Source organism: Alosa pseudoharengus, unplaced genomic scaffold (genome assembly GCF_046254945.1).
Source record: "Alosa pseudoharengus isolate Yale_2024_CS ecotype anadromous, Long Island Sound unplaced genomic scaffold, YU_APseudo_1.1 YU_APseudo_1.1_scf_4, whole genome shotgun sequence".
In the NCBI taxonomy this organism is placed as follows: Eukaryota; Metazoa; Chordata; class Actinopteri; order Clupeiformes; family Clupeidae; genus Alosa; species Alosa pseudoharengus.
This window is the reverse complement of record NW_027468774.1, coordinates 30,945,221-30,965,265: the sequence shown is the minus strand read 5'-3', so window position 1 is coordinate 30,965,265 and position 20,045 is coordinate 30,945,221. Positions and strand designations below refer to the sequence as shown.

Genomic DNA, 20,045 nt, shown 5'->3' with positions numbered 1-20,045 from the left:
TCACCTTCAGCTTTCCGCCAAAGTCAACTCCATGGTCAGATTTAGATAATAGACGAAACCATGGACGAAACAATGGAAGAAGACGCAGCAGGTCCATCCCGGGAATGGCCCCACCTCGCCAGACTATTCAAATTTTCTGAACAAGTTAAAATGATAGTTTTCGCTTCAAGTGTTTCAATTACAAAATAGTATTTTGTATTTGAAATACATTTTAAATACATGTATTAGAAATACTGCCCATCCCTGGCAACACCATGTAGGACGATTCTGTACATAAATGTAAGCACTGTGGCTGTAGTAATGCAATATTTAGAAAATGTAGGCTACTCTTGTACTCTTGATACTTTTAAAAACAAGTACTTCAGTAGTTTTACTTAAGTAGACATCTGACTGTTGTACTTTTACTTGTACTTGAGTAAAATTTAGCAAAGGGTATCTGTACTTTTACTCAAGTAATGAAGCTGTGTACTCTGTCCGCCTCTGATAAGAATACACTGAACATGGGAATGTGAGAATACAGTCAGTGCATGCTTTATTGGCTCAGCTTGAGCTTCTTTTGACATGTGGGCCTTAGCACAGGCAGCAAGATAAGGTCCTCTCATCAAGATGAAGCCCACCTCTGTCAGTGGAAGACAAAACAAAACAGCCATGAAGACTAGCCTGGGCCTCCACTTCACATTAAAGGCACTTGCTTATCATTAACCTTTAGTATGAAGAATTTCTAAAAATGTTTGAGGACGTACGTTAACTTTAAACTTAAAGTTAAACAAAAAAGTTTAATCATACATATTTAGCCTATAGGCCTAGTTATACCCACTGTCACCATAAAACGTGAAACACCATATAACACCATAACATTATAGAAGCAACCTTGAACTTCGGCAAAGCTATTATAAACAGATCCAACGTTCCCGCCTCCCTCGTGAATAATGCAAGACCCTCCCATCGACCTGAGATCCTTGGCAAAGCTTACTGCATGCAGTGTTCGCATTGGTCCTGCCTTGTTGTGAATGTGCAGCCTACTGCACTCCATACCAGGATAAACGAGGCTGCACTTAAATTATTGAATATCTTAAATTGCACTAAACCTTCGCTACGTCGCTTAGTTGCATTATATTTACACACGCGGACTGTTTACTCCAAGGAGGTAAGACTGACTGACGCAAAAGCTCGCAAGAAGTCAACCCATTGGTTTTTTTGACTAAGACAGTCTGAAATCCAGCTGTTGGTTGATGTTACGGATAGCCTGCCTTCCGTGTTGATAAGACAAACGCCGTTTTCTGAGGCACTGTCTGACAGGAGGAACAAGCGAAAAATCAAGGTACGTATTCAACACAATTCCTCACATTGGTTAATCATACAATAATGCACATACGATATTTTTACAACAGCATGACTGAAACCGAGCAGGAACAACGTTTGTTTGGTTATTCAACAATATGGAATTATTCATCTGTTCCGCAAATTGTAAGACCAACATCGGTATCTTCCGCGCAGAAAAGGCAGGTAGACCGTACCGCTAGCTGCCCTGCTAACCTATAGCCAGCTTGCTTGCTAGCGAGCTGAAATTATTGAAAGACTAGGTTTAGCCTTCGAGCGAAACAGTCATCGCTATTTTGCTACGCTGAATTTGTCTGTACAGCTCAACTCACATGGAAAGTGTATTACTCTGTGTGGATGGCTTTGTTTGCTCACGTAATCATACTGTATGGTTACTGTACAAGGTAGATGTCGGCTCATGCACGTCATGCTGCACAGGGATGTCCGTGTGCTTTGGTCACTATCACCACGGCCCATTCAGAAACGTCCTGACACTGTCACGGATAGCTACATTTTCACGACCTAAGGCAAGACTTTCCAATTTGGTTACTGAGATTTATGTTATTCTGTAACATTAATGTGTGTTCACGAAGGTCCATGTTCATCGTGCATTGCAGCGTGTAAGCCGTCATTGTGGCATCATGGCACAGTCGGAGTCGGGTGAAATAAATCAGAGGTTCGATACTTACTGTCGGTTTGCAAATTAATTTGAAGAGGCCTACGCCCAAATGGACAAACGGCGCGTGCATCCACGTGAACGTCTGGAATAGAAGAGCCGAAGGTGTAAGATGCGGTCACACACGGCGGATCTACCTAAAGCCTGGAACCGCTCTAACCGCTTTTATTTGAAAGTATGCCAAGTAAACACTGCCATGCAAATGTCAAGCCATGGTATTGCTGGGCGAGAAAGATCTCCTGATGCGAAACAGGTGGCGATTCCGAGGATAAAATGTCACAAAATCTCAATCCATCTCTGGGAAGGTTGACCATCACTGACATTTCGAATCCTCCACTCCAATAAGTAGCCTAACCTATTTGAATGGTTAGGTTAAACACAGGTATGATCAATGTTGTCCGACTGCCATTTGGTTCGGATTCCACTTCCGTTTCAGTAATTAATTGTCCATCATGACAAGATGAGCTGTGTGATTCAGTTAATCAGCATGCAGTGATTATTTCACAGAGGCTGTCAACTGGTTAAGCCCCTTTGAAGTGAAACCAGATCACTTTATTTATTTTCTGAAATACAGATTGACACTCAGCAGTTTTTTTTATTTGACTCTCCCGTCTACCTTTGGGCAGCTTTTGGAAAAGTTATTAGAGAGATGGAAGAGAGGTGAGCAGTGAAGGCACTTCACTTAAATTACCCCAGATGTTCCACGCTGTGGGGCAGCACTGTGAGGCATTAATCCCAGGCCTTGGGTGTCAGTGGAGGAAATAATGCAATCATAATTAAGCCCTGCAAATTGATTTACCTTCTGGTTAGAGCACTGGGAGATCGGGTGATGAATAGAGCTGAGGGTCCTTGGCTAAACAGTGCCAAAGTAGCCTAGAAGGACTTAGTTACAGGCAAATTAAGTTTGACTGACTTTCCAAATGTTCAGTTTAAAGCCTATAGAAAAATATAGACATATACAGACGAGGGAACTCACTGACAGACACAAAATCTAATAGACAGGGTGTAATTCAGGTTTGTTTTAGTCAAGATTTGTATTTGGTTTTAAGAGACACAGTGGCCCTTGCCTTGAACCGCAGAATGAAAACATGTCGCCAAGCTCCACAACCACTGGCTCCACAAATGACAACAAAGTATCCCTGTCCACTGTGTACACTACTTGAGATGTCTACCAAGGCGATGACTAACACAGACCTTAACCCTGAGGCAACATCATAGCATGCTCTGAACCATTCAGCCCCGGACTACATGGCCTGTTACCAGGACAACAGGTCACCACAAAGGCAAGCCTGCCAGGTGTTGCCATTCAGCTCTTTTCTCTTGTGAGGATTTGCAAAGGCGAAGCGCAGACCAACTGCTGCTCTTGTGTGTTTGTATGCCGTTACCAAAGTCTCTGTTGTGCACAATGCACAGTGTCTGTTGGTGGGAATAGGTAGACCTGAGCATTGTGTATGTTGAAAGCAAGAGAGGGTATAAGCTATCACAATCTGTTCCATCTTGGCAAGCAATATATTTATTTTATTTTATCAGGTTAGGGATATGGAGAGGGCAGGATTATGGATTATTTAAGCCTGGTTTGCTGTATGAGGTCACTCTAATTGGTTGTGCTATGGTGTCGCACATCCAGACATGCAAATTTAGGGGGCATTCTGAGCAGCTGCGTTGGGGCTGTGCTACTCCCACGCACCAGATCTCTTACCTCCACCATAACTCCTGGTCCTCTCTGTTGGCTGTGGTGTGCAGAGCAAGCATCACAGTGTGAGCCTAAGAGTGTGTGTGTGTGTGTCTGTCTGTCTGTCTGTCTGTTTGTGTGTGTGTGTGTGTTTTAAATAATGTGCCTATATCTATGGAGCTAAATTTGTCTCATTAATATTTGTATATGCGCAGAGGGGGATCCACAAATATTTCTTGATTTGCATGCGAGTTTTGATATCTACAAATAAAAAAATCATATTTGTAACTCATATATTGATTTTTACAAATATAGTGCATTTGTAAATAAAATGCCATTTGTAAAACCGAAAATTTCATTTGTGAAATGTGATTCTGCATTTGTGGATCACCAGCACACGCATTCTTCGCTTTCCAAAGTTAAGTGTTTTTGAGACGTTCTTCGCATGAAAGTCACACAAATCCACACGTTAAAAAAAACATATTTGTAACTTGTAAATTGGTTTTCACAATGTAGATGTGTATTTGTAAACAAAATGCCATTTGTAAAACTGAAAATTGCCTTTGTGAAATCTAATTTTGCATTTGTGGATCACCAGCACACGCAGTTTTCGTTTTCGCATTTGTGGATCAGTAGCCTACAGTACATCATGCAGTGGTGTGGGATTTAAAGTTCTCATACATACACCGTCAGCCTGCACAGCTTAAGGCCATCTTCATGTTTCGTTTTCAAGGACACATACAAACTTATTCATATCAGATTCATCCAATTCAGATCGCAAAGAACACCCTGCAGACACCAGCACTTACATTGGTCATTCCAGGTCGCCACGGCAACACTGTGTCTGCATTAACTTAAACTGTAGCAGATCCTGTAATGGATCAACATAGAAATGGCCTCATCTCTTCTCTCCCCCCAACTAAGGTGGTGAGAAACTCTGGTGGTATGATTGATGACCTACTATGTGGCATCTGTCTCCTTTGCTAAGTAAATGAAGAGAGAAAAAGCCACACTTTGCATAAGTTAATTTTATTGCACAGATGCGTTTCGGCATAGTGCCTTCTTCAGTGTGATCTTCAGTGATCTGTCTCCTTTACACCATAATAAAAATCTACTTGAACTTAGTAATGGTCTTATGCTCCTTCTCGGCCATTGTGTTTCCCCCAAAGAATCTGGCATTGCCGTTCATACACACAAGGCATTCTCAGTCCAGACTGTTCTTGTTTGTGAATCCCTGATGGTGACCACCAAAGCAGTAGCGTCCCTCTCTATCTATCCTCTTCTCCGAATATCCCTAACCTCTAACCCGAACATGCTCGAACTCCCACTTACTGCACACTTCTTCACCTGATCTTTCTCTTTGAATACCTCTAGCCTAGTACTTGGTGCTAACTCCAAGGTCTCTTAACTTCCTGCAGCTTGATCCTTTTATGTAAGTCATTTTAAAGAAAAACATCTGCCATGAGTAAATGTAAAGGTAAATGGATGTCCTTATATGGCCCTGAACTGACCTCTCAGGCAGCATCACCGCATCACTGTTGTGGTGTAGTTAGATGATTATCTGGTGACTGCTGTCATTCTCCGTAGCTTCAAGAGCACTCCACCGTAAACAGAGAAGATGACCCGAGTGGGATTATCCCCCGGGCCGAGCCTCGGAGGCCTAATATGTTAATGTGTAATGCCATTATGTCTCACCCAATGACCCAGTCTGACTCTGGCACAGTTTTCATACCGGCAGCTGTGCTCATTTTGGAACGTGCGTGTTTAAAAGGTTTTTGTTTCTCCCAGGCTGCCTCAGATGAGGTGTGCTCAACTCGCCGGGGATTATGTAAAGCATGGTTACGTGAGGAGACACTCATTGCACAGAGACACACATACACACACTTCACACAGTTCTTCTCAAACCGAGGAGATTTTACTCTTTTTTTTTGGTAAGTCTGTTATTGATTCACCTTTACTTACTCAGAAATTCGAGGAATTTTTTGGCAAATCTTGCTTTGTCTGTGTTTGGCTTGTTTCATTAATCTGTCTGTCTGCATTTCCAAATCATGTCTGTAAGTGTTTACTGTGAGTATTTGTTATTGTCTAATTTCCATATAGTCAATTATCATCAGCTTTCTGCACTACCGAAGCTTGCACACATTTGCTTTACAGGGCTTCAAGGACTTATCCAATTATTTTCACTAAGAAATACACACATTGGGATTAACACAAAAATGAATGTGCTCTGCTCCACATTTAGACAAACACTGCTGTCTGGGCAGATAAAATAAGGGGATATGGGGGGGGGAGAGAGAGAGAGAGAGAGATTCTGACTCTGTTTCTTGACTCATTGACCTTTGGCCTCTCCCTTACCACACATACACACCTTCAGGTGGGCTCCGTCAGACAGCAGCTCTTATCTTTCTGACCAGAGGGAGCCTACATGCCCAAATTTCCTTCCCACAGTCCCTCAGGACTTGACTCAGCTGGTCCAGCAGACAGAGTTGAAAGGTGGGTGTGTGTGTGTATGTGTGTGTGTGTGGATTTAGATTTATGGGGTCTGTCTGGTACATTTTTTCTCTTCTGTTGCATTCCTCAGGGCTGTATTTAATTACTTGTCAGTGCCAGTGCTAATAGAAGTGACTGTAATGAAGGGGCTAGGTTTGTGAGGGAGAGGTGGAGAGAGAAGGATTGAAAGAATGAGGGAGAGAGGCCGAACGAGCATAGAAAGACGGGATAGAGAAAGTCTGTGACTGTGGAGATGATGAGAAGGGGAGAAGAGAGTGTGGAAGAGATATACAGTAAGAACAACCCACACACCAGAAGCTAGCACAATGCATGTTTATCTGTGTGTTTTTTTGTTTTTCTGATTACACTTGCCTGTGGTTTTGGCTCTGCATCGTTGGGAATAATACTGAATCCTTGCCCAATGACATGATACATAGGTTGGCATAGGCTAGCCCACTGCCTCTACTTCATCCACCATCCACCACTGGCAGTGTAACACAATAGCACTCTGCAGGCAAATGCTATCACAGAAGCTGACAAATGTAGCATCCCAGCAAAACAGCACTGACCTTCTCAGGTGTGTGCTTAGTACTCTTGGCTGTCAAGCTTTTGTGCCTTCCAACTGCAGGATCTGAGTGTTCTGCAGTTCTTTTGTTGTCTGAGAGAACCAGGCGAGACCCTGTAATGTATAGCGACGCAGAGATGGAGCAAGTGCTTTGAGCTAGAACGCTTTCTCATTTACTGCTTTCTGTGGGTAATTTGTTAGAGGCAGCCCTAAGCGGTACAAGTGAGGCAGTCTGTTTCCCTCGCCTGGCCAGTGGACCCAACACTAGGTAGTGAGAGACAGCTGGTCCTGTCAGCACAAATGTGTTCCTGCTGTAGAAGAGAAGAGACAAAGAAATTGCATATGTTCTTTGTCCTTTTTCTGTCGTACCTGCAGTTTAATGCACAATGTTCAGCAAGAGGATGAATAATCAAAGTGTTTCTCTCTTTCTCTCTCTTTCTCTTAATTGTTTAAAGAATTAGAAATGGTTAAGATGTAATTGTAGCCACTTTTATGGTCCATTTGATTTGCATTCCGTTGTGATGTCTCCTCGAGCTGATTAAAAGGCATTTCAGAGGGCTGAGATGGACAACCCAGATGGATGATAAGTAGTCCCAGTTACAGCCAAATCCTTTGTGTGGTGGATTATTATGTGATAACCTAAACCAGTGAGGGTTTGTTGTATTTTAGTTTTAGCCCATTTGTGTTTGTTCATTTATTATTTACTTGCAGTGTATTCTAGGTATTTTTTCAGACATCTCTGTCTTATCTTTCACCAATGTCATGCTATTGGATATTATGGTCTATTATCCTCCACTTTGATGTTCCCAGTGTGCTTGTGGTATATTCAGTATGGAAATGATCTCACAGAAATGGAGGGCAGTGTAAAAAAAACATTCATTAAGTATTAATCAGTATTGAATCTGTGATATGTCTTAGTGTTGTGCTAATAACTGCGATCCCCCTCTAGTGTACGTTTGTAAGAACAGACCCTCGCTAAGCTAATACTGTACGTCTTGTCTAAACTGCGTGCTGCCCTGGTATCAGCCTGCTGAGGCGTGGATGTGGCAGCCTTCATGCCACACTGAGGAGACGGAGTTAAGTGTAGGGACCTCTGGCAGCAAGAGAGAGACATTTTGTTGGAGGCGCCCGTGGGTTAGTGGTAAGGGACGGCGCTTCCTGCTCTCTGCGCTGCGGACTCCCCGGCCTGTCGGCTTCGATGCTGATGCCCTCTGATTCGATCTGATGGCTCTTTGACCCTTCTCTGGCTTCCCCTCCTCGGTTCGCTCACTTGCGCATGTGCTGTGCTCTTCGCTCCTTTGCTCTGAGGCTGTCCTCCCCCCTCTCTCTCTCCCTCCTTGTCTCTTTTTTCTTTTCTCTCCTTCTCCCTTGTGATTTCCTCTCTCAGTTCCTCATCCCATCCCTCCTTTATCTATGCCTCTCTTTCTCTCTCTCGTTCTCTTTCCCCTTTTCAATCCCCTCTTTTTCCTTGTCTCTCCTACTCCCTGTCTTTCTCTGTCTTCCATCCTTTTGCGCTCTCTCCCTCTTCTCCTCTTTTTAGTTATATTTCTCTGTTCCTCTCTCTCTCTGTCATGCTCTCTCTCACACTCTCTCTCCCCCCCCCCCCCCTCTCTCTACTCCTCATCTCAGAGGAGCGCTGCTGGCTGTTGCTGGCTGTGCTCCAGGACGCCATAGGGACGTCTTCGGGGAGACATCTCGCTCATCGCGATCCATTTCACGTTCATCTGGAACATCTGCAGGTGTGCTCTCCTGAGGCGAGCAGGGCCACAGAGCCGAGGGGAGGGCCGCGTTCACGCTACATGGCCCCTTCATCCAACCGCAAGGGACGAGAGAGAGAGAAAGATTGGGGGGTGGGAGGTTGGAGGAAGAAGGATCACGACTGAGAGAGGGAGAGAGAGAGAGCTGGAGCTGTAGGGTTGACTGTCACACTGTGCGGTTTACACAGTTGTGTTTATAGTAGTGCACTAATACTACAGCCCGCTGGTAACTGACATGTTAGCTAATAAATAGCTGTGTATATACAATGAGTTGATCTTACCTTCTGTTTTTTGTGATGACCTCTAGAGTTTCAGTGCCTTAATGGTCAACAAAGAGAACATAGATATAATACAGAAGAGGAAGTTGTCATCAGATTTGCCAGATTCCGCTTAAACATTCCACAAGTCTTTAAAAAGATAGTGGAATTTTTATGTTGACAAAAATAGCTGCTGCTATGAGTTCTGTAACAATCCAATTATGTACAGTTTAACATGAACAGGGGTCATGTGAATGTCATGAGAATGTGCTTAATTAAATATGATCATATTAAGTGTAATTCATATGAGCATAAAGTCATATAGCAAAATTCCTGGATAAAAAGTCATTTATTCATGTTGGATTTTGAATGCACAGAACTAGGCTATTAGGGGAAAAGTGGCTACTCAGATTAAGTTTCTTTATGAGCAACTGAAATAATTGTTTCTTTATTCCATTATACTGTTGAAACAAACAACCTCCATGACACAAGATGGGCCACTTGGTGGTGAGAGTGCAGAAATGATTCAGAGCCTCTGCCAATATTGACAGAGAAACTGTCTCCAAATGCACCCGTCACAACTTTCCATTAAGATGAAGATTAAAAGAGTAGAGCTTAACATGACCTCAGTCATCTCCTCAGTCATCTTCAATCTGTCCTCAAACCAGATGTTGCTTATGTGACCTCCTTGACCCTGATGCCTAAGGGTTGCTGTTAATGGCAGTTGGATTGCTAAGAGGAAGGATGTCTTGGTGTTGGACTGCTTTCTTACATTTCCAGGTCCTTTAGATCCCTGATCTCTGCCTTTCTTACTCCCCCCCCTACTCCATTGCTTTCATAAAGGATTCTCTTCTCTGTTTTTTTCCGAAATGTATTTTTGTCAGTGTTCAGCTCATTAGTGATGAAGTGAAAAGCTGGTGTATATAAAACCGTGTCCGTGAGTTGTGTGTGTGTGTGTGTGTGTGTGTTTCATCACTCGGCGATTGTTTCAGTGTGGTGTGTGAGCCTTAAATTAATCTCTGTCATGAGTGCGGGAGCCTACAATAACTACGCCAGCAATTAAATCCCCTCTCTGGCTGGGGCGCGTCTCGTGAGACTGGCAGCAGCCCGGTGTTGTCCTTCACCATCAACCTTCAGCCCCATCCCCGATGGCTCGGAGTCGGACGCTGATATCTGTGTCTCTGTTGCGACGTCTCACACCGAAATCAAACCCCCTCGACCTCTGCTGTGTCTCTCTCTCTCTCGTGCGACATTGCCCCTCAGTCGGGACTCATGGGAGAAACCAGCCATGATTAAAAGAACTGCAGGACTGAATGGAACAGGGATGGAGAGGAAGCCCTCTCTTGTCTATCTCTGTCTGGCTGAGGTGACTGTTTCGGGCTAATGATTTTCTTACCCTCTGTAACGGAGCACACTGTTGCAGAATATCTCCCTTAACTGTCCAGCATCTGTTTCATCCCTTGCGGCCTGCCAGACACTGACAACCCCCCCCCCCCCCACCCCTGAACGGACAGCTGTTCCTCAGTGTGAGTAGCAGGAACTCACAGATTTAGTGCTTTGGAGCGAGAGCAGGGGACGGGGAGGCCGGTGAAGACAAAAGAGCCAATCGGGACACCCCGAAGGCGCAAACCTTCCGGTCATGGAACTGTGCATCTCTCTCCAGACATGCTAAATGCCTTTCTCACTGCCATGTGCAGAAGGGCCAAAAGTTCATCTGAACTCTAAGAGTGCATAGATGAGAACTGCTGAACCAGTAGGTGTGTAATCCGACATCACATCTTTTGATGCCAACTGGCATGTTTGTTCAAGTTGAAGAGATTCAACCTTTTACAGTTTTAACTGAAGTTGAGCAGTTTTTTTCCCAGTGATCATAGCTTGCATGTTTTTCCTAAAGATGTTTTTGTCAGAGATTTCATGTTGTGCCTTATAATTTTTGGCAAACAACCTAGCTTCGGTTTTGAGAGTTATCTTTGCCATTTTTACTGTCCCATCATGTTTAGAGACTCCACATCAACCAATCTCAGGGCCGTGTCATGTTTCAGTTTGAAATGGTATCGCTTCCGAGGAATTCTCATCCTAGATCCGCCGTGGGAGAGAGAAGAGATGTACTTTACGACCTTAAATGCCGTTTTAATGGCATTACTCAATGATCAGCAAAGGTCACCACCTCATTGCATTAGCAGGGAACATCACTGGGTTTACATTAACGGCGTCGTGCACTGCTTTGTCTTGTGAGCCGTAAACAAGCCCTGCCGCCACTGAGCCCTCTGCCTGGCGGAGGCCCCTGCTGCCTGGGCTAATCCTGGCAGAGTGGTGGAGTGGTGTGGTGCGGCGTGGTGCGGTGTGGTGCGGCAGCCCTTATTGCCTTGGCGTCGTCCCCACTGCTCAGGCTGCAGCCCCAGTGTGCCGACACGTGCCGCTTATTATTCAGGCTCATCAGCGAGCGAGGAGCGCCTGACCTGCACTGCATCGTGTGTGTGTGTGTGTGTGTGTGAGAGGGTGTGTGAGTGCATATTTGTGTGCCTGCGTGCATGTGTGCTCAACACGCGCAATGTTGTCTATAAGAAAGGCCTCAGATGGACTCGAGATAGAGGGCCGTCTTTGATTATGGCTTTCTGCTGCCAAATGTGTGTGTGTGTGTGTGTGTGTGTGTTAGCGTTTCCATTCTCTTCCACCTGGTTGTGATGAGTACAGAGAGTACATGTCAAAGAGACAGTGAAACTATGAGAATTCTGCGTGCAAGCTTGTTTACAAACCCTGTGTGTGTGTGTGTGTGTGTGTGTTACAAACCCTTCACCAGCCCACCTCTGTACTTGTGTGGGTGTGCCGTTGCAATTGTGAGAGATGGCTCTCTGTGTTGCCTGTTTGCCCTCTGCACGTGTGCATCAGACTGGATGGATGGAGGTCCTGCAAAACCCTCCTACACACACACACACACACACACACACACACACACCCTGTGGAGTAGGGCCCAGCTGGAGTCCCTTAGTGGGGTATGTGGATGCCAGCACAGACCTGTATTATTGATGAGAGTCTCACACATGGCGGCACAGGGCAGTGGGAGGGGAGGGGAGGGGAGGGCAGAGTAGAGGAGAGTAGAATGGAAGGACGGAGAAAGAAGAGGGAGAGTGGAGAGATGAAGAGGCGAGGAGATGAGTGAAAAGGAGACGACTGGAGGAAGAGGAAATGTGAGTAGAAGCCCATCAGGCGTGTGCACACCAGAAGTGGCCAGCCAACCATACTCAAAGAGTGCTGTTGTGGCGGCGCCCCAGTCAGCCAGGGACAAAGCAGATTATGAGCATCATTCGTGTGGACACACAGGAGATGCGTTGGGCCAGGTGGGCTGGTGGCTCTGCCAGATTACATCTTGGCTCAGTGTGTTTGCCGGGAGATAGTCTGGGAGCCTGGAACCGAGATGAGCATGCAGTCCCAGACATTCTTGTCTCTTCAGTCATTGAGCTAATGTGGGTTGGTATGCTGGTCTGTGTTGCCAAGGTCATCAACACAGGAAGTGAGTCATGTTGACTGTGATTGGTCCAAGGCTGATCCAAATACATTTCAGTTTTGTATAATTATTGACATTCTCTGATCCAGAGAAGACTAGAATCTGTGGGTTAAAATGAATCCAGTGATATGTGGGGCTAGGCAACTCCAGGACAGTGTTTCTGTGTAGCTGAGATGGAATCAGCTGTTTGTATGAAGGACTCTTATTACTGTGGTAGCAAGTCCGTAGTCAGTTGGGTCACAGGTGGACAAGGTCTTGGTAGGGGGAGAGACAGTTTGAGGGAGGAACAATGTTTTGAGGACAGACACAGATATAGAGATCAATTATGAGGAAATGGTGGGAGAGGGAGAGGAAGGCAAACGGGGAGAGGAAGGCAGCGGAGGGAGGAAGGCAGAGGAGGGAGGAAGGCAGAGGAGGGAGGAAGGCAGCGGAGGGAGGAAATACATCTTCCTGCATACTGCACCTTCTTTCTCTGCTGTCCAGTTGTCTCGTCTTTTTTGTTCCTTTCTTTCTTTCCTTTATCTCTTTGCCTTCTATTTGTCTCCTTCTCTCTTTCACCATCTCTTCCTTCTCTCGCTTCACATTAACAATGGAAACGGCAATCCAGCAGACTGGTTTGACTGCAGACAGACCCTGCAGCGTTTGACATCATTTGTTTTTGTGTGTTTGTGTGTGTGTGTGTCTCTGTTTTTGTGTGTGTGTGTTTGTGTGTGTGTGAGTAAGTGTGTTTACATAGAATGCGGTGTTTGTGTCACCTGTTTCTGCCATGGGGTGTGTCGTCTTGTGTGAAGCAAGGCACAGATGTGCTCCTGTTTTTGGCGTGTTTACGCTAGCTCATCTAAACCGAGACGTCCTCTCTTATCCTCGGTGGTGAAAGAGCTATTGTTGCCTTGGCAACATTTCTAAAAGCGTTTCTCAAAGCATTCATTCTCCCCCGTGTTTATATATTGTTTTTCGTGTCATACACACCACCATTTCAATTACAGTGATCACTGAGTTTTGTAGTCATTTTAATTAAGGTGAAGGGTGGAAGCAGCCTACTGTGTATGAGCTCTGTTCTAACATCAGGTTAGGATAGCTCATAGGGTAACTCATTTCCTTATGTTTCACACAAAATTATTCAAAACAGTTAATCAGACAGTGAGAGAGCCTATCACTTAGGTGGGTAGGTTGTGAAATGGAATTGTCAGAGTGTGGCAAGGGATCCCTGAGTCACCAGAAGCCGATGGAGACCGGTAGCTCGCATCCCCTGTTTTCTGCAGAAACTGTGCGTCAGCCTAGAAGACCTGCACAGATCCTCTTTCACAGCCCACGCACCTCCCTTGACCTTGGGTGAGACTTCTGGAGAAAGGCTTTGTGTGTGTGTGTGTGTGTGTGTGTGTACATGCATGTTTGTCTTTAGGTGTGTGTGTGTTTGTGTGTGTTTGAAGGGCGGGGGTCATGAGTGTGCTTTTATCTCTGTAAAGATCTCAGTGCTCAGCTGCATCTGGTGTGCAGGGTGGGAGGTTGGGTTAATGGGGGCTGAGAGGAACTAAGAAACCAACAATATGGTGCTGAAAAGACCAAAGGGTATTAATACCCGTGCTAAACCGTAACAACAGGACTAAGCCCATATTGACTAAATGTTTTTTTTTCTTCTAGTAGCTGTTGACAATATGAAATACATTGCCCAATGGCTATTAACTCGGAACTCTTCCTGCAGTCATAATATATTTTCATTGTGCTGAGCTTGTATTGATTAACATTCTGTTTATTTAGTAATATATATAAATCTATTTTTGTGTGTGACCACTGAAGCAGGATTACCTCTTAATGCCCAGATGAATTTATTACATGGATGCTTTTTCAATCAATACTGTAATGGCTCCAGTTATAAATAACTTGGCGCTTGGAGCAAAAATAGTATCAATATGGGGCTATTTATTTGGATGATGTGCTTAAATATTGGGAGCACTGTTGATGTATGGAATGTCCAGGGGTATGTGTAAGATTGTTTAGCCAGGCATTGCTTTAATGGTCATCCCCAGCCAGTGGCAGGGGCAGCGTCTCCTCGTTTGGGTGTGACTAAGCTGGATCATGAGATTCCCATCCGTTTTTATCAACCTTGCTCGAACGTCTCCGCACTCACCCGGGCAACGCCATCCTGAACAAATACCTACTGTATACATGGCCGCTCGGAGAAAGGGCTTCATTACACAAATCATCCATCACAGTGCAGTCACTCCCCGAGTCGGCTAATCACACGCATTTATCATGGTCATTTTCTGACGGAATTTCTTTATTCACTCCTAGTGTTCCCACTCCCTGTGTTTTTACCCTTGCCCAAGCTGCCTGGCTCAGAAAAAGGAATAATGCAATCACACTATGGTGTGATTTAGCCAGGATTGGGCAGAGTAAATTGGTATCACAATGGTGTGGTTTGTCTGGGATGAAGGGGGCAGGGGTGGGGTGGTGTTGGGCGGGCGTCTCCTCAGTATGCTGCAGGGATTTACTACAGGTTCTGTTCAGACTTGTGAGTTGACGCACACATAGCAATAAAGTGTGTGTGTGTGTGCGCGTAGATGTGTTTCTGTCAAGGGGTCTGTGTGTGTGTGTAGTGTGTGTTTATGTCTTTTGAAAGTTTATGTTTGCGTGTCCCTGCACAAATTGCCGTCTGATAAGTGGAAGAGGAGGAGGGGTGGAGAGGAACAGAAGAATCCCTAACTGCCTGTACTCTCCACGGGCTGATAAATTATGATGTCGTTAGAGCGTGGCGGCTTCCTGGAACGGGTTTTAAACCTCTGCACCCCCTCCCCCCCCCCCATACCAAACTCAATCCTTCCCTAACATACCCCCCCCACCCACCCCTACCCCTCTGCCTCCTGGCTGATGGTAATGGAGAGAGGCAGTTGTTCCGGTTTAACGGCAGGCGCAGGTGGCTGCAGTGATGCCTCAAACCGCAAGGTCCTCTTCAGGCCTGAAACAGAGTAAGAGTGAGGGAGAGGAGAGGAGAGGAAGACAGGGCTAAATGGAGAAGGAAGCCTTGAAGGACAGAAAATAATGACAGGGAGGGAGTGAGGAGATGGTGAGCCGGGCTAGCGAGGCTAGGCTTAACTGGGAAAGGACGCCTGAAAGTAATTTTTCCTGGAATAAGAAGAGAGACCTCCTAATATGAGGGAGAGAGATAGACAGAGAGAGAGAAGTTGGACTCAGAGGTAGCTTGTGAGGTCGATGAATCTGACTCCTCACCGTAAGGGAGGATTGTAAGATGGACAATGATGTTTCTGTGCCACTACAGGCTAGTTGGAACATGCCATAACTCGTACTATTGTATAGACAATGAGTCTGTCTGAATTTGCAGACATTACTTGTGTGTGCTCTGTGAAAACCAGACTTGTGGTGGGTCTCATGGCTTAGCAGAAATAGCTACCTTCTTAATATTTAATAAGGAATTAAATCACTTTTAGTGGCATGCACCCCAAACATTTGTTACTTTGTGTGGAAGAGAAGGCGTTTGTCTGCCTCTGTGTGTGAGACACATTGCATGTCTTGTGCCAGTGTGTGTGAGGCATTAATTGAATAGAGTTGTCTGTGTGTGAGCTACACAATGATTGTATAGTGCTATTTTTTGTGTAACCGTGTGCAAGACTTGGACTGCGTTGTTTATGATTGTATGTTTTTGCTTGTGCTTGTGCTTGTGTGTGTATATACACTCTAGCAACAAAAGAGGCTCCTACAGGGAATCTAATGTTTGTATGTGTGTTTTGGGTTCTGTAAAGCCCCGTTGTAAACAGACAGCCCCTAGGCCCGCAGACACACGGATCTGATAAAAACAGACACGGTGAGCAGAGCACTGGTGTGTGTGTGTGTGTGTGTGTGTGTGTGTGTGTGTGTGTGTGTGTGTGTGTTTTGAGGCTGAGTGCTGGGAACACACGGAGCTGAACCTGGAGCTCCTTAGCCAGCCTCCCCAGCTCGAGGCCTCAGGCCTGATAACATCTGGTGTGGTCGGATCTCCACTCAGATGCAGCCTTCTTTTCCTACCCTGCAAGCAGCCTGTCTTCCCTCTGTCTTCGGCAGGGAGCCATGCGTTGGTGTCGTCAAGTCATGGGGAGGGAGGAGACCGTTCTGATGAGGTTAAATACACAACTACGTTCTTGTGAACCCTGACTGGTTCACTGACTTGTTATTGTGCTCTGTTAAATGCGGTTTTCTGAGGTTATTCATTTAAAAGTCAAACATGATCTCACTTGTTAAAGTGGTTTTATGCCCTGGTGAATCAACATTCCATTGCACCTGATGGGTACATCATGGTATGAACATTCACCATTCAAGAATTGACGTAATATTTCGTAACTTGTAACTGGTTGTAATAAGGACATTGTACTATGTTGCTGTGCTGATGCGTCTTAAGTTCTGAGCAAAAATCTGGTTGAAAACTGTTCCAACTCCCAACACTTTAGCGGCTCTTGATTCGGTGGAATGAGAAGTGGATGTTTTTACCCCCTTTTTTACCTTCCCACATTTCCTTTCAATTCTTATGAGCTTTACACTTGCCAGTTTCTTTTGACAGAAGTTTGCTCATCAGGGCATGTGAAGGTGAGAGTAGAGGAGTGCCTGAGAGTCATCTGGGCTCTGATACTACTAATTTTTCTTTTGAGACTCAACTGGCCATGCCTACTTGAGCATAATTTAAACAGTCACTTCAAGTCAGAGTGATGAGATATTTACAAGAATCTCAAGAAAATAAGGAGGCTTGTAAAAACCAGTCTGCAGAGCCTTACTTAGACTGTTGTTTTTGTTTCACATCACCAGAAACACAACATTCCACCCATTCCTTTATCTGCAAGGTTTTTTGGGCAAGATGTAAGAAAAGAAAGAATCCTTAACCTGTGTCAGATGGTTTAAAGGCTCGTTAACCTCACTTACAACTGAGCTGCGGGTATTTCGCCTCTGTCTCTTGCTTTAGCTGTAATAACTAGTTGCTCCAGGAGATAAGCTGAGCATTACGTGGGGTGGAAAAAGTGATTATAACTACTGTAAGGTCACAGGCTTTGTGCCTATTGAGACTAAACTATAACCTGGGCCTCCGCTGTGCTGGAAGTCAGTTTGGACGAAAGTCTTCTCCAGAGTTTGCTAGCTAAATATGGGTTGGGTGGCCGAGCCTATTTACCTCACATTAGCATGTTATGGAGTGCATTTTGTGTACTCTGTTATTCTAGCAAGAATCCCACCCACTAGACTGTCAATTGAAGAGGAGGATAAAAGGGGTTCTGTGCAAATGTTTTCTCGGATTAGCTCCAACAGTGCAGCAGCAGAGACTAAGGGCCTAGCAGGAGGTAAAGGTGCTTGTATTGATGTGATCCAGGCATGATAAGAGATTTGCCAGGTTTCTTTATTTTCTCTCTCTCTCTCTCTCTCTCTCTCTCTCTCTCTCTCCCGGAAGTCCATTTTTAACTGCAGGGTATCAAGAAATGTCATTTCTTTTGTGGTTGCTCTCCCTCTTTCTTTTGCTCTCTCAGTTGTTCACTCAGTTGCTGGCTCCCTCCCTCGTTCGCTCCCCTGTCTCTCCATTTTGTCTCTTCCTCGCTGTCGGTGAGTTTGGTGTCCTTGTTGAGGGCACAGGGCCTTCCACTGTTTCAGCACAAGGCGATGGCTAAAAATACCATCCACCCCTCTGGCCTCACATCCAGCACTCAGCGTGGGACTGGGAGGAGAGAGAGAACAGGGGGGAGAGCGAGGGATGGAAGGAGCGAGGGAGGAAAAGAGAAAGCTAGAGAGACAGAGCGTGAGTGAAAGACAGTGAGGGTGGGAGGTAGAGGTAGTGAGAGAGGTTGTATTCTCTCTGAAATCTGCGGGGGCATTCTGCTCTTCCAACGCAGTGCATCCACCAACTCCTTTCCTGCCGATGGCGTGAGATCTCCCTGAACGGAAACGCATCATCACAGACATCAGCTGGGTCGTTCCGATTCGGCAGATTGGTTCCAGAGTCAGTTCGCCTCTAGTATAGGCCTGAAACACTGCTGATGAGTCTGATCTCAATTTTAGTGGAGGAACAATCTCTCCAGCTACAGTATGTTAGAAGTCGCGTTATGCAAGCATGAAAATAACCGGGATGATTCAGGCTAGTCGTGATGCACTTGTCCTCTCTTGATGTTCATTGAATCAGTCAGTGCTGCATGTACGTGTCATTTTTGTGAAATGTTATTTTCTTCTTACACTTCTCTCCTGTGCCTTCTGAAGCTGCTTTCACATTCCTTTCACAGAATTACATTTGCACCTCACACGCTTGACTGATTTTAACTGCCTTCATTAAAATGAAGATGCCTTTGTCTTGATACTTTGTCTCCTAGAATAGAAAAAAAAACCCTTCAAAACTCAGTTCTCACATATTGATTCCATATCAGTCCTGTCAGATGTGTGAAGTCAGGCACAACTTCCAGAGTGATGTCCTGAATTACAGCCTTACCAAAGAGTGGATGAGTCTGGCACAACCCAGGGAAGAGCCTAGGGGAAGGTGGGCAGTTAATGAGCTCTTAATTGACTTGAAACAGAAGTGGCTCCCTCTTTCCCACTCCAATTGCTGGGGAGAGTTCTTGTCAGGGTAAGATGCAACCCACACCTCCCAGAGGTCAGGTGCTCTTAAAGCTTAGATTGTTTTAGGAAACTGAAATCTTTTAAAACAGTTTTTTTTAAATAGACACTTGGAGGCTCTAGACTGCAGCAATGTTTATCTCCAGTCTTGCTGCTGCCACAAAAGAGAAAGAGGTAGCTGTCAGGTTCCCTGGCTGTCAAACTTTAGCCATGAAGTTGCCAGAATGTATCCTGTGGGAACACACCATATGTTGCCTCATTTTCATCTTACTAATCTATTCTGTAGGTGATAATAGGACACACCGATGAGGCTAAATGGTATAAGTTGATGTCTTATTGAGTCCAGTGTCCTTGAGTCTGAAAGGTTTATTTATAATTGTCAAAATGAACAGCATTATACTTATTTAATTCCTTGTTCTATTATTTTTTTTCTATTCCCATTTTAGTGGTAATACAATAGAGATTAGTTGATGAAGTTGATGGCCTTAAAGTCGTGCTAATGAATATGCTATGGCTGCACTGGTAATAGGGGTTTGCACTTGTCCTTGTTCCTTGTGTGTCAGCCAGCTGGAACTCCTCTCCGCCTGCCAACAGCTTATGAGTCAGCACACAGTAGCCTTTGACTCTCAAGAGCACGTTGGGGGCTCTAGGCTAAGTCCTCCATTTTGTCCTGGTTAGGGTGATGCTGCTGTGCGCTTTCAGTGAAAGATGACACTGAGCTGCACAGCATTTCAGGCGACATCCACAAGAAAACGACAGGTAGATTTTTTCTACACCTTTTACGACATTGGTAAAAACAAATTGCGTCGACACGAAGAGGTGACACTGACAGAAAGCGCTGATGCCAGGCCAGTCGATGGTGCCGTTTACACTAATTCACGAAGAGACAATGATATTCCAAAAGCAGTCGCGTGAGATAAGTGTTCCTATGGAAAATTCAGTTTTCAATTCAACTGTAAAACTAATAAAGTTCATTTTCAGGGTTTGTGACTGCTATATTTGTGGAAATGCTTTGCATTATGTCTGGTATAGAGCAAGTTACACTGGGGAAATTAAAATTAGCGTTAGTCATAGGTTGTAGTAAGCCAACGTTTAACGTGGCCTAACCAGTGTGCTTCTGACTTAGCCACAAAAGGCTGATACTGCGTACACAGAAATCATGACAGCGAAAAGAAAATCATTTTAATATGACAACAAATGGTTTGGATTTGTTCTGACCAGCATAGTGTCAGG

At 44.9% G+C, this 20,045-nt stretch overlaps 1 protein-coding gene across 1 annotated transcript in view; it reads left to right on the top strand.

Annotated features, from left to right (window-relative positions):
- Window positions 1-1,004: 1,004 nt before the first annotated feature.
- tanc2a (tetratricopeptide repeat, ankyrin repeat and coiled-coil containing 2a) overlaps window positions 1,005-20,045 on the top strand; it is a 146,699-nt gene continuing 127,658 nt past the window's right edge. The window contains exon 1 of the mRNA XM_076265858.1: window positions 1,005-1,321. The gene's annotated coding sequence lies outside the window, so the exon portion shown is untranslated. The remainder of the gene's footprint in view (window positions 1,322-20,045) is intronic.